Below are 14,204 nucleotides of genomic sequence, written 5' to 3' on the forward strand. Positions count from 1 at the left end.
AAGGGGAAGCAAGAATAAAATATCCAGAAGGTGCCTGTAACCTGAAGAAATTAGCAGCTGAGTCTGAAGGCAGCTCCAAATTGTGCAAGGAGAAATAAGCACTTAATACTGTTTCTAAAGAAAGCTCTTAGTTCTTGCTTGCAATTAATTGATGAAGTAAAACAGGGCAAATATCAAAACATGGCCCTAAGTGCAGTTGCCATGTACCCACAACTCTGTGCTGAATTAACAGAAGAGAAATTCCCATGATAAAATACAGTCCATTTTTTCTTAAGTAAAACATACTTCAGGTTTATTCACTGTATTTATCCAGGATTGGACACCTGGATTAATTTGTTGGATGATGATAACTCTTAAAAGTGTTAGTATTTCTATTATTGCCTTAATATTTCAAAATACAGATTTTGGTTTTGTTGTAAAAAGAGAATAAAGACTTTTAAATGTTAAGAGTTTATTTTCTCATGTAGATTATCTACATGCCAGGAAGTTCCTACAAGGACTGAAAAGATACAATTACATCTTTCAGTCTTATGTAATCTACTAGGATGTATGCAAAGGTTATTGCTAGGACAATAGTAACATTTGAGATTTAGAAGGGAAACAACTAATGGCAAATGCTGTCTCTATTGTCATCTTCTGTTTTCTCCTTTGCTCTCAGTGATCAGCATCAGAGATCAGTGATCTCAGCATTTTTCCTGCTAGGCAGAAAATTATTCCTTTCTACCAGCCCATTGGTAACATCCAGATTTTTCTGTGCTTTCACACCTTTGCCACAAAAGTGGATTAATTTGTAAATGAAACCAGAAAAAAAATACACAGCATCTACCTTACACCTTCAAGCCTCATTAGCATGAGGAGACACTGTTTGGCACTGTTTCTGAGCTCATCAGAACTTGCCACCCAATCAAGCATTTTGCTTATGCTATGCACAATATTGAAGAAACTTTTTCCTCTCAAGGACTGTAGCTAAAATCATGGAATTACACAATGGTTTCAGTTGGAAGCAACATTAAAGACCATCTAATTCCAACCTCCCTGCATGGGCAGGGACACCTGACTGAACCAGTTTTCTCAGAGCCTCATCCAAACTGTCCTTGAACACTTCCTGGGAGGGGGCATCCACAACTTCCCTGGGCAACTTGTTCCAGTGTCTCACCACCCTCACACTACAGAATTTCCTTCTGATGTCTAACCAAAATCTCCCATTTTCTAGTTTTAATCCATTACCCCTTGTCCTTTCACTACAAGCCCTTGAAAAAAGTCCCTCCCCAGCTTTCCTGTAGGGTCCCATCAGGTACTGAAAGGCTGCTCTGAGGTCTTCCCAGAGCCTTCTCTTCTCCAGGTCAAACAATCCCAACTCTCTCAGCCTGTCCTCATCGGAGAGCTGCTCCAGCCCTCTCACCACCTTTGTGGCCCTTCTCTGGACTTGCTCCAGGAGCTCCATGTTCTTCTTACATTGGGGGCTCCAGAACTGGACACAGGACTCCCGGTGGCATCTCAAGAGAGCTGAGCAGAGGGGGAGAATCACCTCTCTTGACCTGGCCATGCTTCTTTTGATGCACTCTGGGACATGGCAGGAACTGCAGTCAGCACAAGGAGCCTTCACACTGTCTAATTTTTTAATACAATGTTGAGTAAACTAGTGAAGGGAGCTTAACTAACTTTGGGAGTGATCTGCCTCCCTATAAGGATTATTTCTAGAGAACTTAATTATACGCAGATATGTATCAGCAGTAATGCAACTAGACTGTTAGCATAAATTATCTAAAACAATAGGGTTAAAATAGGTTCAAGTATGCATTCAGAACAAGAAAGAAATCTGGAAGGAAAATAGCTGGAGTAACTAAATGAAAGGTGAAGTTTGTAGTGAGCCCTGGCTGTATTCCACAGGAACAGAACTGCTGGAGAAGCTGGGTAAGGCTGGGTATAGAGACCAAGGGGGCACTGGCAGGCAGTGCTCCATCGTGGTATGATTCTATAGATTAAAATACTGCAGAATTCAAGTAAATAAATAATAGAGGTGATGAGAACACAACAAATTCAAGCAAGAGTGAAAAGAAGCTTCAAAACCTTGAAAGCTGTTGAAGAAGGGGCAATTGTAACCATGCAAGCTGCTTCACTGGGAAGAGAATAATGAGCCACTAACAGTTATCTTAAAGATCTCTGTTTATCAGTTTAAAATAGGAACACAAATTTCCTTTAATACAAATAAGGGACAAAACAACATTAACAGATCTACATTTTCATCACACAATTCTAAATTCCAGCCTTTGATATGACTCTTTTTCAGTTTTGCTGTTGTACTTAGTGGTTTCAGACAGGATTTCCTAGAAGCTGTTTTTCTACTACCCACTTGATTCAGTGTTTTACAGTATTAGCATAACGTATAGCAACTTTAAACAATAAGATAATAGCAAGTTCAATTAAAGAAATTCTTAGACATGCTACCAGCATCTAGCTTTACTCAGGCTTCATTCTGAGCTCATTAAAACACCACTAATTTTCTGTGTTGCTCCCCCACAAACTTCAGATGCAAAATAAATGCAGTCTGTGGTGTCTGTCTTCTGCAGAAATTACTGTATTTCCATATTCTTAGGCTAGAGTAAATGTGTCCGTTTCTGGAAAGCAGGTGATTGAATACAGGTTTTCCATGACCAAAATTTCCTAAACATGATTCCATGCATAAGAATACCTTCCAGCTCCTCATGAAATGGTGTTTCCTATGAAGCCAACTTCAACTGCCCAAACAAACAATGCAACATTTGAATGCCATGTCAGACACAAGCATTTGACATAGTGGCACAGTTTAAGCTGGGCCACTTATTAAACAAATGTCAGACACTCTCTATTAACCCCTGGGACAGATATAATTAATTACAACAATTATTGTCAAGACCATCTTAAAACCAAACATATGTTGGGGTTTTTTTTCCCCTCTTACGGTTTTCAAGCTACCAAAATAGGCTCATTGAGTGAAATGAGACCAGAGCAAATTCCTCAGAGCCTCAGCAGGAGCAGCTCCCACCATTCCCACGGGCGCGCTGCACCGTCTGTTGGCCTGGGCTCTCACGAACGGCCCCTGAAGTGCTTAAAGGGGCTTCTGTGGTTCCAGGTGTGCGGCACTGGCACCGTTTGGCTGGACAAGGCTCTCCATCCCCTCCCACCCAGGTAGGGAAGGAGAGAGAAAAAGAGAGAGACTTTGCTGGACTGAAAACTAAACTACACAGCTTTAATTAAACGCTAATGATACAAGAAAATATATACAATTATATATAAATATGTTCAGATATGTGCAAAAGGCTCTTGCCCCCTCCCACCCTCCAGCAACTCCCACAGCATCTCCTGAGCTGGAACAGTCCCGAGGAATCCCGGAGCTGCTGCTGGAGAGAGCACAGAATGATGAGGGTCAGGAGAGCTCGAGCCTGGGGGTTGATGGTGATGGATGAACAGAGTCCTCCCCGGACGCCGGCCATGGATGGAAGAGAAGGGAAGCTGAACTGGGAAGAGTCCCGAGGAATCCCGGAGCTGCTGCTGGAGAAAGCAGAGAGTTATGGGGGTCACGAGAGATCAAGCCTGAGGATCGACGGTGATGGATGAACAGAGTCCTCCCTGGACGCCGGCCATGGACGGAAGAGAAGGGAAGAAGAAGAAGGAATGAAGTTTTCTTCTGTGATCTCTGACCTTCCTCTGAGCTTACGTAGATATATGGAATGGAGTATCTTTGGCCAATTTTGCTGTCTGTCTAACTCAGCCTCCTACAGGGGGTCACAGATCTCCCTGTAGTGTCTGAGATGGCAGAGTGAAGGTGCGACCTTGAAGACCCAGCAGTTAGAAAACATTCCACTGTCTTACCAGCTTTAGTTAGAACACACTGTGACTAGCTAAAAAAAAAAGCTCACTGAAGGAAAAAAAAATCAGTAAAAGGAAAATTGGCTTCATCCTGGCTCAAACCAGGACAGGTACGTTTGGTAGTGATCTGGAACAGGTTGCAGCAAAAACGATTTAATTTACAGAGGAACTGCAGAACTGGGTTCCTTCAGTTCTACAGTACTGCTATGAGGTTTATAAGGACACAGATGGCAGAAAGGAAGTTCAAGATGGCATTTCACAGGTGACTCTTCCTCTCCATCTTCTGAACAAACTGCTGGATGCTTACTGAGCTCCCACAGTCCAGGCCTGTGTTTCCAGAAGAGAAAATCTCTTGGAGAAGTAGACCTCTCTTTCTAAGCAATCCATTTACACTGCAATCACTCTGGAGTATTTATTTTTATCTTAACCCAGGGTGAGGTTTCAGTTTTTTCCTCCTGTTGTCTGCCTGCACTACTGGAAAGGTTGAAAGTTTTTGCAAGGGAAAGACAGCCTTGTCCTTCCTGAGGTGTAAGCAGAAGCTATTAACAACTGCACCCACACTTGAGTAAATTATTCACAACCTAATAAATTAGTCTTCAGACCACATGGTGGTCTAGAATTTACAGAAGAGATCTGAAGGACCTCTGCTTATTCTTCTGAAGATGAACAAAGAAGGCAAACCACATCCATGAAGAACACCTGCCTCACAGTTCACAAAGAGTGGAAATTAATTGTGCATCATCTTCATCTTTCTCAGCTACTTGCATTTGCAAATAGACACAAGAGTTCCTTTGAACTTCAGTTCCACATTTTGTTTTGGGGCACAGACTTCAATACTTTATTTCATATAGTTTCTGTAACTTTTGAAACTATTGTCTTAGTTAATGGTCTCTAATTTGTTGAATATCTAAAGAGTTAAGATTAAGAATTCCTGCTCTGGGCAAGATGAGCTGGTGGATTGTGCCTACAGCTGAGAATGTCCTTGGCTGGCTCCATCCTCCATGCTTGCTCTCTTTGCCAGGTGAGAGGAAATAACATTTCAGCTGCCTCCTCCTGAACTGGGATGCCCTCAGTTCATTTGGGAGTGTGAGCTCTTTGTCTCTCCTGGAGATTCAGGAATTACATGCCTAACCCCTACCCAACCCTCTGCTGCAGGATCACCAATAACTACACATTTTGACAAGCATGTCAAACAGTAAACAAAGGTGTTTCTAAGATCTTGCTCATGTTTGAACCAGTGTTTCTCTGGCCCTCTATACAATCATATTTCCACCTAAATAGCCTTTACTATTTTCCACATATCAGGATTTCATAGATCACTTCTTTGTATTAAGTCTTGATTATCCATTCCAGGTGTGACCACTCCCCTAATAAAATTACAGGCCAAGGACTGACTTTTGGATTAACTGAGTTTCTCTCTTACCTTCTTTTCTGGTCAATATCTCCTTGTCCTCTGCTCCAGAAGCTTAGTCTATAAACCTTTTGTCAATGTTAATTCTACATAAATACAGTGAAAATTTCATATGCAATAACTCAGTAGCTGTTTTCTGTAAATTTGTCTGATTCCTTTACCTCTTTGCCACTAATGTGATACTGCACGGTTCAAACACACCATGAAGGATAATTGCATTGATTCATATTGATCCCTTTGTCTGTTTCTTAGCGTGGCTGTGAAGCTTAATGGATATTTCAGTTAAACTCAGAACATTTTACTGTCTGAAACTCTGAAATTTATGATAGCATGATCTAAAAAATTACCATTTAAAACTGGTTTTCTGATCCAGATCTAGTGCATTGAAAAACAGCTGGGATTTTCTTCCCATTTTAAAGTTGCTTTGCACTCTTCTGCCACCTTGAGGGCACAGAGACATGTTCTGAGAACCAGGAGGTGTTTTTAAGACTGGCGCCTTATTCTTAGAGTGGAAGGACTCTGTGAAAGCCAACAAGCAAGAACAAAGATCTCTTCTGGCTTTGTTAGTTGCTCTTTTGCATCTAGTTCAAGGCCAGTGTACTTTCTTGGCGACTGGCCCACCTCCCTATCAGCTAATTGTCTGCTTCCTGCTCCCAAGACAATATTATGCTGGAGTTTTGCTGTCAGATTTGAAAACAGCACTTTTATTGCCTCTTTCCCAGGATATACATGTTGATGCTCCAGCACAATTTCAAGAGATCAAGAAAACAACAGATGTCAAAAAGATTAAGTTCTTGCACGTACCATGAGAACTGGCAGGTGGGCAGTGGAGAAAGAGACCTGCCAGCTTTCCCTGCGGCTGCCTCACAAAATGATAGCTGGAGAGAGCTGCTGAAGGATATAGGTCTCAGTGGTTTCGCTCCATATGGATTTGGTCTGGTTTTGGCTTTAGAGAAAGTAATATTCTGCTAGTTAAGCCTCTCGGTATGAGTGTTTTTAAAGCATAAGCAAAACCATCACATTAAAAACTCAGATCCATGTGCCGACTATGAAAGCCTGCCATGCACAGGCTAGAAGCAAACAACAAGAGCTGTCCTGCAGATTCCAACTCACCAGGCTTTCACACAGGATTTCTGGAAGTGGCACAACCTCTCAGCTATCTGTTCATTCCTGAGTGACAAATCTCTGCTAAGCTCGTGGTGCACAATAGCCCATGTTGATATTTTGTAAATATATCTTTACATTTCTACACCACAAAATTGCATAGAAGCATTAGAGGTCACAGCAAAGCCAACAGTGTCAGACAGACATGACAAAACAAGGTGAACCCTAAGTATCACTCCCTTAACATACTGTTTAAATCAAACAAATTTTTTTGCAACTTCATCTTTGAATAAAGAACAATGGAAACATGTTTGTCTGTTAAACTATTGCTGATACTTCAGCCAACCAGGATTTTAAGGAGCCCGAGGACTAGGAGAATGATGGCCAAAGCTTCATAGAAAAGATCCGGTTGGGAACAAACATAAAGATCTCTTCAACTACCGAGGGCAGTGCTATGTGAAGAGCTCGTCCCTGGGTGGGCTCGAACCACCAACCTTTCGGTTAACAGCCGAACGCGCTAACCGATTGCGCCACAGAGACTCCCTGGGTAGCCACATCTTTGTAATAAAAAAATAAATATTTTTCCTTCAAATGATAAAATTGCCTTCCCCAAAATATTGCAGGGGCACTGCATTAAATCCTAATATACCCTAGAATCTTTCAAGCTGAAAAAAAACACCTTTGGATATAATGTTCCATTGGAATAGAATATTTCACATAGTAGTTAAGTAATGCACTGTTTACATGCTAAAACTACTCAACAGCACCCTGCAAATTCCTGTAAGAAATTACAATGGAAAATGAATAAGATTGTTCTTATTGGAGAAATTATATTGGCTGGCAGGTTCTCCCTGTTAGTAGTGAGAAAAGAGCTCTCCTCCAAAGGCTTGATGTCTCACTATCAAAATCAAGAGAAAAGGGATATTTTTCTCTCCAACCTCAGTCAAGCACACCCAGTTCTACCAAATTTCAAACTCCTTTAAAGAAACTTGGGAAATTAGCATAACTCTAAAGATCCAGAGTTATATTAAGTTCAGTGAGAAATTACCTTCTGGAGATCTCTTTGTAAAAACAGACTTTTTCCATTTTTAACACAGCTTGGTTTTCACTCCTAAAAGGATATTATCAAATGAAGTGTATAAATATCAGTTGCTTGGAAAAATCAGAGCTGACAAGACATTTAGTGATTTGATTTTTTTTTTTTCTTAAGTGTATTTTCACACTGGCGTATGTAACAGTCAATTAAAATTTTTCATTCACAGATAAAGCTTCTCATACTTTGACTTTTCAACTTTAGCTGTTGTCCCATAAACTAGTCAGAGCTTCCCATTTATATGTTTGCTTTTAAATAGCTGGTTCCACAGTGATATAAGTGCCCTTTTTACAATCACTCGGTCTCACTATCCAAAATATTGCTGGATAAACAAGGCTGCTGAATGAGGACAGCTTAAAAGTTGCTCTGTGGAGCTGGGGTATTCTCAGTGGCCAGGCAAAGGGTGCTGTGCAGCATCCCTCCAGCAGCATTAAATAACCTAGTGAAGCATTTCCTGATCCAAATAGTTATGTTTAATATTTTACTTTATATTTTGGAGAGGTTCTGAAACAGTGAATTGCACAAAAACAGTGGCAATCATACATGAATGCAAACAGGTCTGTTAGGTTGGGGCCTAAAACCCAGTGGAACATTCTCCCAGTTACTCATAGCCAGTAGGAGATACTGCTTCCTTCAGCATTAGTACTTACACTGTCCTTAATTTCTCTTTGCCATATGCCCTTTGTGACATTGTGGTTTGCTACTGTCAAGGCACAAGGACCAAAGGATTTTGTTTCCTAACCCAGTGTTTTCATATCCACTGGAATATTTTTCTACCCCACTGTTCCAGACGTTTTATGCAGGCAGTAGTAACTGCTTCACTTCTCACTTTCTTTTCTAACAGAAAACTTCCTCTTCTTGTTCCAGCTTTTTCCCTGTCTTCAACTCCTTCCTTATATTGCTTTTATGTTTATGAACACGGTTTTGACGGTAAATCCAGCCTGCCCCTTCATCTAAGCCTCATCATGATGGTCTTTTGATAATTTTCTAGGTTTTGACTGTTTTCCTCTCAATCATACTGTTTTCCTTGCTGTGTTTTGCCCTGTATTGATTGCTGACCCCATTACAGACTCCAGGCTCTGAAAACTAAGCTGGTTCTTTAAGAATTAAGGGAACAAAGGGAACCACTTTACAGAGATGCTTTACCTTCAACCAGCATTCATAACAAGTGCAGCCTGATCTCTCTCCCTCTTACTAAATTGTTTTCCCTTCCATTAATTTAGAAAGTCTATTCTACCAATGTATTTATCTTACGCAATTTTTTATTATGTTGCTTAAGTTGATTTGCTATACTCCCTAACCAGTATCTTCTGTACAGTTCTTCCTGGAACTTCCTTCCCTCTCATCTTCCTGTCAGGTTAATCAATAAATGAAAATCAACTGTCACTCACACAGGCACCTGGCTTTTTTATCAGAGTACACTTAGCTAGTATATGTGACAAAGGTGACCATTGAGACAGGGCATGTTATTGCTGCACACTAAGCATAAGCTGCCTGATACTTTGATGTAGGACTTTTTAAACTCAAGGCTAAGTATTTTTTTAATGGACCAGTATAAGACAGACTACTAAAGCAGGCACAGAATGTTAATTATGATGAGCATCAATGATTTTTACTAGAGATGGTACCAACCGACATGGAAATTATGTTCACTCCCTGTTTTAAAGAGACCAGGGTAACTATAGGACAGCATCTATATTGCTGGCAGCCAGGAGAGGTGGCTTCTAATGCTCCACAGAAATGACATAGCTTGGACAGTGGCTGTGTAGGCTCCCAAAGACTGCCCCATGAATACAAAATATTCTTAATTTCAAAGGGCCACACCCGGGATCATAAAGGGGAAACAGGAAGAGGAATGAAGTGAAAATAAAGTGCTGATGAAAAGGAATAACTCAGTTTGACAAGGAACTAACAATGACTGCCATTTTCCCTCAACTCAGAGTAAAGAAAAGAGAGGTGGGAAATAGAAAAAAAATAGTACTTGTATACTAAGAAACTCATCTAAATTGAAAATCTGTAAAAGCAGTAATTTGTGATAGAATTTCCAAGTTACAGGATTGGCAGTGTAATGACTTCAGTATTTGGCTGAGAGAGTACTCAGGGTACACTGCTTGATTGAATAAGTCCACTGAGAAAAACCCTTATTACTCTCTCGACTCCCTCTTCATTAATGTAATCAAATACTTGCAATAGATGGCTGCCATGCATGGAGAAGCCACAAGGAAACTTGATGCTTACAGAAAGACTGGCTGCTGTTATGAGGCTGAAAACTCAGCAGCTAAAATGTCTGATTCCATATTTTGGCAAGTACACAAAAGCTGCTGAAGCAAACGCTGCACTACTGAAAATATTACCCTGTTCAAGAATCTGTTGGAGATGCAAATCTATTTCTGAAATTACAAGATGGCCAGACCAATCTGACAGTGCTGCACAAGTGAAATTAATATGTAATATGGTTTGGGGCATAGCAGATTCTACTGATTAATTATTCAACACTTAACTTGTAAGGGAACATAGGGAATATCCTGGTTAGCTTATGACAACTTGTATGTTTGTTATTAATATTATTATTAATTTATTATTAATAATATTATTATTAATATTTCCCTTATGAAACTTACAGATGAGAGGTAAATTATATTTTTTCTCCCAATTCTGGTGCTGATATTTCTTTTTTAGATATATATATATACGCACTTGAGAAAAGTTAATTTAACTCCTATAAGCATATAAAAACTCTAAAGGGAACATAGCACATCTAGTATTCCTCTGACCAAGAATGCTGTCTCTGTAATAGCTGACTTTATACTACTGTAGCCACTTTATCTGTTCTTACATGCTTACAGTCCTTGGGATTGCCTTGTGTCTTTGGCTGAGAACACCAGATCTAACTCGAGAAGTTACACATGGCTGTAAGGCTGAAAACAGGAAATAAAGGAAAATAAAGCAGATCTACTATGAACTAAGCTTACCAGCAAACTTGTATTTGCATACCAGGTTTGATCCTTGGCACAAAGTTCTTCCATTTACACTAAGCCTGCCAAGCAACGTCAGGAAGCAGTAAAGGATTAATTATCTCACCCAAATTATACCGGTGTAAATGACATTTGTCCAATTTAAACTTGCCCAAATTCAATTCAATTTCTAATGGTAAGTTATCCACCTTCTAACTTCTGAGCAAATTACTAGTGCCTTACTTGCACCAGTTCTACTGACAAGGTCAATGATTAGTTTAAATTGAATGGTTTGCTGCAAGTGGGTGGAGGTAGGTGAGAGGAACCCTGCTTTTCTGATTGCTTTGTTATATTGACACATGGGGGAAACAGTGCAAATGAACATCACAGTAATATTTTTAGTTTCTGTCAATAGTGACCATAAGTAACACCACAGTGTCTTCTGGAAACAATTAATCCTCTCTTTGCTAGTCTTCTCCCCGTGATTGCTCTAGGTGCTCCCCTTCCACTGACAGCCTTGGTGTTTCCAGCAGAACAAGCAGAAAGCCGACATGAAACTTTAGCATTTGTACACCAAAAGCAGAGGTTTGACTCATCAAAACAGTTAGCAGACCTTAGCAGTTTTATTATCATTTATTACTATCAGCATTTATTATTGAGTTTATCAGCAAACAGGAAAATAAAGTATATATATAGTGGAAATTACAAATCTGCTTCTAGCTAATAATAGTTCATGTTTGGAGTTGGTTTCATAGGGTACTTAGCAATCCCTAATTAACCTTTTATGTCAGGTCTTTTATATATAATGGGTTCCGTGTGAATTAGTAAGATATATGCAGTGATGCAGAATTCAAATAGCTTTTGAAAAACCTGTAAGAAGCAACTGCACATGCATGCAGATCACTTCCTCATGGCACTGCAGCCAGTCTGAAAGGAGTTGAACATCTAAGCAATGTCTCAAAGGACAGATGAAGCAAAAGCAGATGTCTTGTTGATATCCACATACATATTTAATATACACAGATGGATTGATAATTTACCTGCAACAGTATCCGCATGCATTTGTACAGTCCTAAAATAATAGGAATGTAATCCATACGTGAAGTTTTTGGCAACACTGAAGGCCAGTGTTAGTGCTTCAGGGCAAGTAAGGACTGCCCAGGGTCTTCCAGCAGCAGATCCGGAACCGCCCTCCAAAGGCTGCAGGACAGAGTTTCTATTTCTGTACGCTGTAACTTGTTGAGGTATCTATAAACAAAAAATAGTGTTGTTTTGAGACTTTTCTGCTCTTCTTTCATAGGAAGAAGCCAATTTGATTGAAGATCAGTGACATTCTCCAAAAAGGCTATCTCATGGTAAAGAGCTGAATCATGTTTTAGCTTTGGGAGAAAAAGTTGTACTTTGAGAGAAAAGCTGCTCAAGCATTACAGCCATCCTGAGAGGGTGCACCAGTACTCTGGGAGCTCAGCTGAACTCCATGCCCTCTGCACCTACAACACTTAGGAGTAGCAGTGTTCCCTAGGATAAGCTTTGAGGAGCTATAGCCATGGCCATAAAAGCACCTTGCAGACTTGCAGCACAGTCAGCAAACTGAACACAGTCATATTGCACATTGAGACAGGCTGAAGCAAATATGTTTTGGTTAATGAAATGTCTTACTTTTTCATGAATAAATGTTACAAAAAGAACTGAAGAAGAGTGTCTGGTCCTCGGTGTTTGCTGTGTTCAGTTCTGGGCCCCTCAGTTCAAGAAGGATAATGAAGAGAGCAACGAGGCTGGTGAAGGGACTGGAGAGAAAGCCTTACAGGGAGAGGCTGAGGGAGCTGGGGTGGTTTATCCTGGAGGAGACTCAGGGGGGACCTTATCACTCTCTGCAACTAACTGAAGGGAGGTTGTGTAGTCAGGTGTGGGCTGGGCTCTTCTCCCAGGCAACTACCAACAAGACAAGGAGGCACAGCCCAAAGCTGCTCCAGGGGAGGTTTAGGTTGGATATTAGGAAGCACCTCCTCACAGAGGGCATGATTAGACACTGGAATGGACTGCCCAGGGAAGTGGTGGGGTCACCACCCCTGGAGGTGTTCAAGGAAAGGCTGGATGTGGCACTTAGCACCAGGTCCAGCTGATGTGGTGGTGTTTGGTCATAGGCTGGACTTGATGATCTCAGAGGTCTTTTCCAGCCTTGGTAATTCTGTGTGTGATCCTGTGACCATTAAGAATCATTAATGAGCAGCAATGCAAAAAGCTACCAAAAATATTCTACTGAATACTTTCAGGTACAGAAGCTGTTACAAAATGTTTGAGTTGCTTCCTGAAGTGTAAAATGCCTGCGGCTGGAACGTATGCGAAATGAGGACAAAGAACGCTAAACACTAACAGGAATACTTTAACACATACAAAGGTTTATTGACAGTAAGAAGGCTTTGAAAATTCTTTGCTTTTGAATTCTGAATGACAAAAAAATTAATGGGAATTTTTCATTTGTGGAGTAAAATAATACATACTATTATTAGGTTTGGCTTTTTTTATGTGTTTGGGGTCTTTTTATGTTTTTTAAAGAAAAAAATAACCCAGTAACTACAAATCTATACACTTGGGAGTTTACCTGTACTTTTTTCCCCTCTCTCCCTGAGAGAAAAAAACTGAGCACTTTAAAAAAGCAAAATGTTTTTATTATTAAAAAAATAACAACAAATGAATTAATTGACTGAATAGAAAAAAATTGCTACTATCTGTTGACAGTAAAGACACAGGTTGGGTGGAAATGGCATCTCCACTGAATATGTAGTAACCCTGCACACTAGAATACTCAGAACTCAAATCTTGTATGTACATTACATTTGCATAATGCTTTCAGTTCTTTCAGTTCAGATCTGAAAATAAGGGTTTGCTCGCAGTGTATAGACCTCCTGATTTTGTTTCAAAAGTTTGTTGTTGTTTTGGTGGTTTTTTTAAATCCCAAGTGATTTTTATACCTATTGTTCAATTAATAAGCAAATTCAATTATCTGCAGAACGTTCAGAACAGTGTTGTTTGGGTGACAGGTAATAAAAAGTATAGTCAAACGAAAAACAGACTTTCTGCGTGTCCAAAATCTAGGTCATCCATTATTCTTATTTACCTCTGTTTAAAAAACACGAACAAACAAATAACTTTCTTCCATTTTATTTTTTTTTTTTGGCCGGTCCTAACAAAAAGAGTTCTGATGTGTCTGAGAGAAGTATTTCAAAATCTGCCAAGTGCACCACTGCCCTAGTATGAAGCAGATGAAGTACTCTCATGATTTGGGTTCTTGATGAACCCAAAGTGTGACTACTCACTCACTGTTTATTCCCCGTACTTAGGCCAATACTGACCACCGTTCCTGAGTTTGATGTTTGTTTATACGTGGTTTACCTGTCACTTTGAGTAACCAGGCTCCCGGTGCCAGGCGGCCCGGCCAGGCCCGGCAGCCCCTCAGCGCCCTCCGGGGATGCCCGGGTCCCGCCAGCACACCTGCTGCCCGTCACCTGCCCCAGGTGTTACGCAAGTCAGCGCCTGTGGAGGAACAGGTTTTCCCTTCTGTAAGATCACAGCACTTCACTCAGCATCGCGGGCAAGTCGGGAAGGTGTTTCATCGCCCCTGAACGTTGTTACCCGCGCTCAGAGGGCATCATCCCCCGCCAGCCCGGGCTGGCGGCTCCTCGGCCAGCTCCGGAGTGCCGAGTGTTTAAAAACCGCTCGGCTTGGAATAAAAACCAGTACTGCCCAGCGCCAGCTCCTCGCCCGCGGCCCTCCCGCACGGAGCACAGTCCCA

General features: G+C 40.8%; 1 non-coding gene across 1 annotated transcript; it reads right to left on the reverse strand.

Moving 5' to 3' along the window:
- Positions 1 to 6,830: 6,830 nt before the first annotated feature.
- TRNAN-GUU lies at positions 6,831 to 6,904 on the reverse strand. The gene has a single exon. It is a non-coding gene; the product is annotated as a tRNA-Asn (tRNA).
- Between the last annotated feature and the right edge of the window lie 7,300 nt (positions 6,905 to 14,204).

Source organism: Chaetura pelagica, unplaced genomic scaffold (genome assembly GCF_000747805.2).
Source record: "Chaetura pelagica isolate M959 unplaced genomic scaffold, ChaPel_1.0 scaffold12, whole genome shotgun sequence".
NCBI lineage: Eukaryota > Metazoa > Chordata > Aves > Apodiformes > Apodidae > Chaetura > Chaetura pelagica.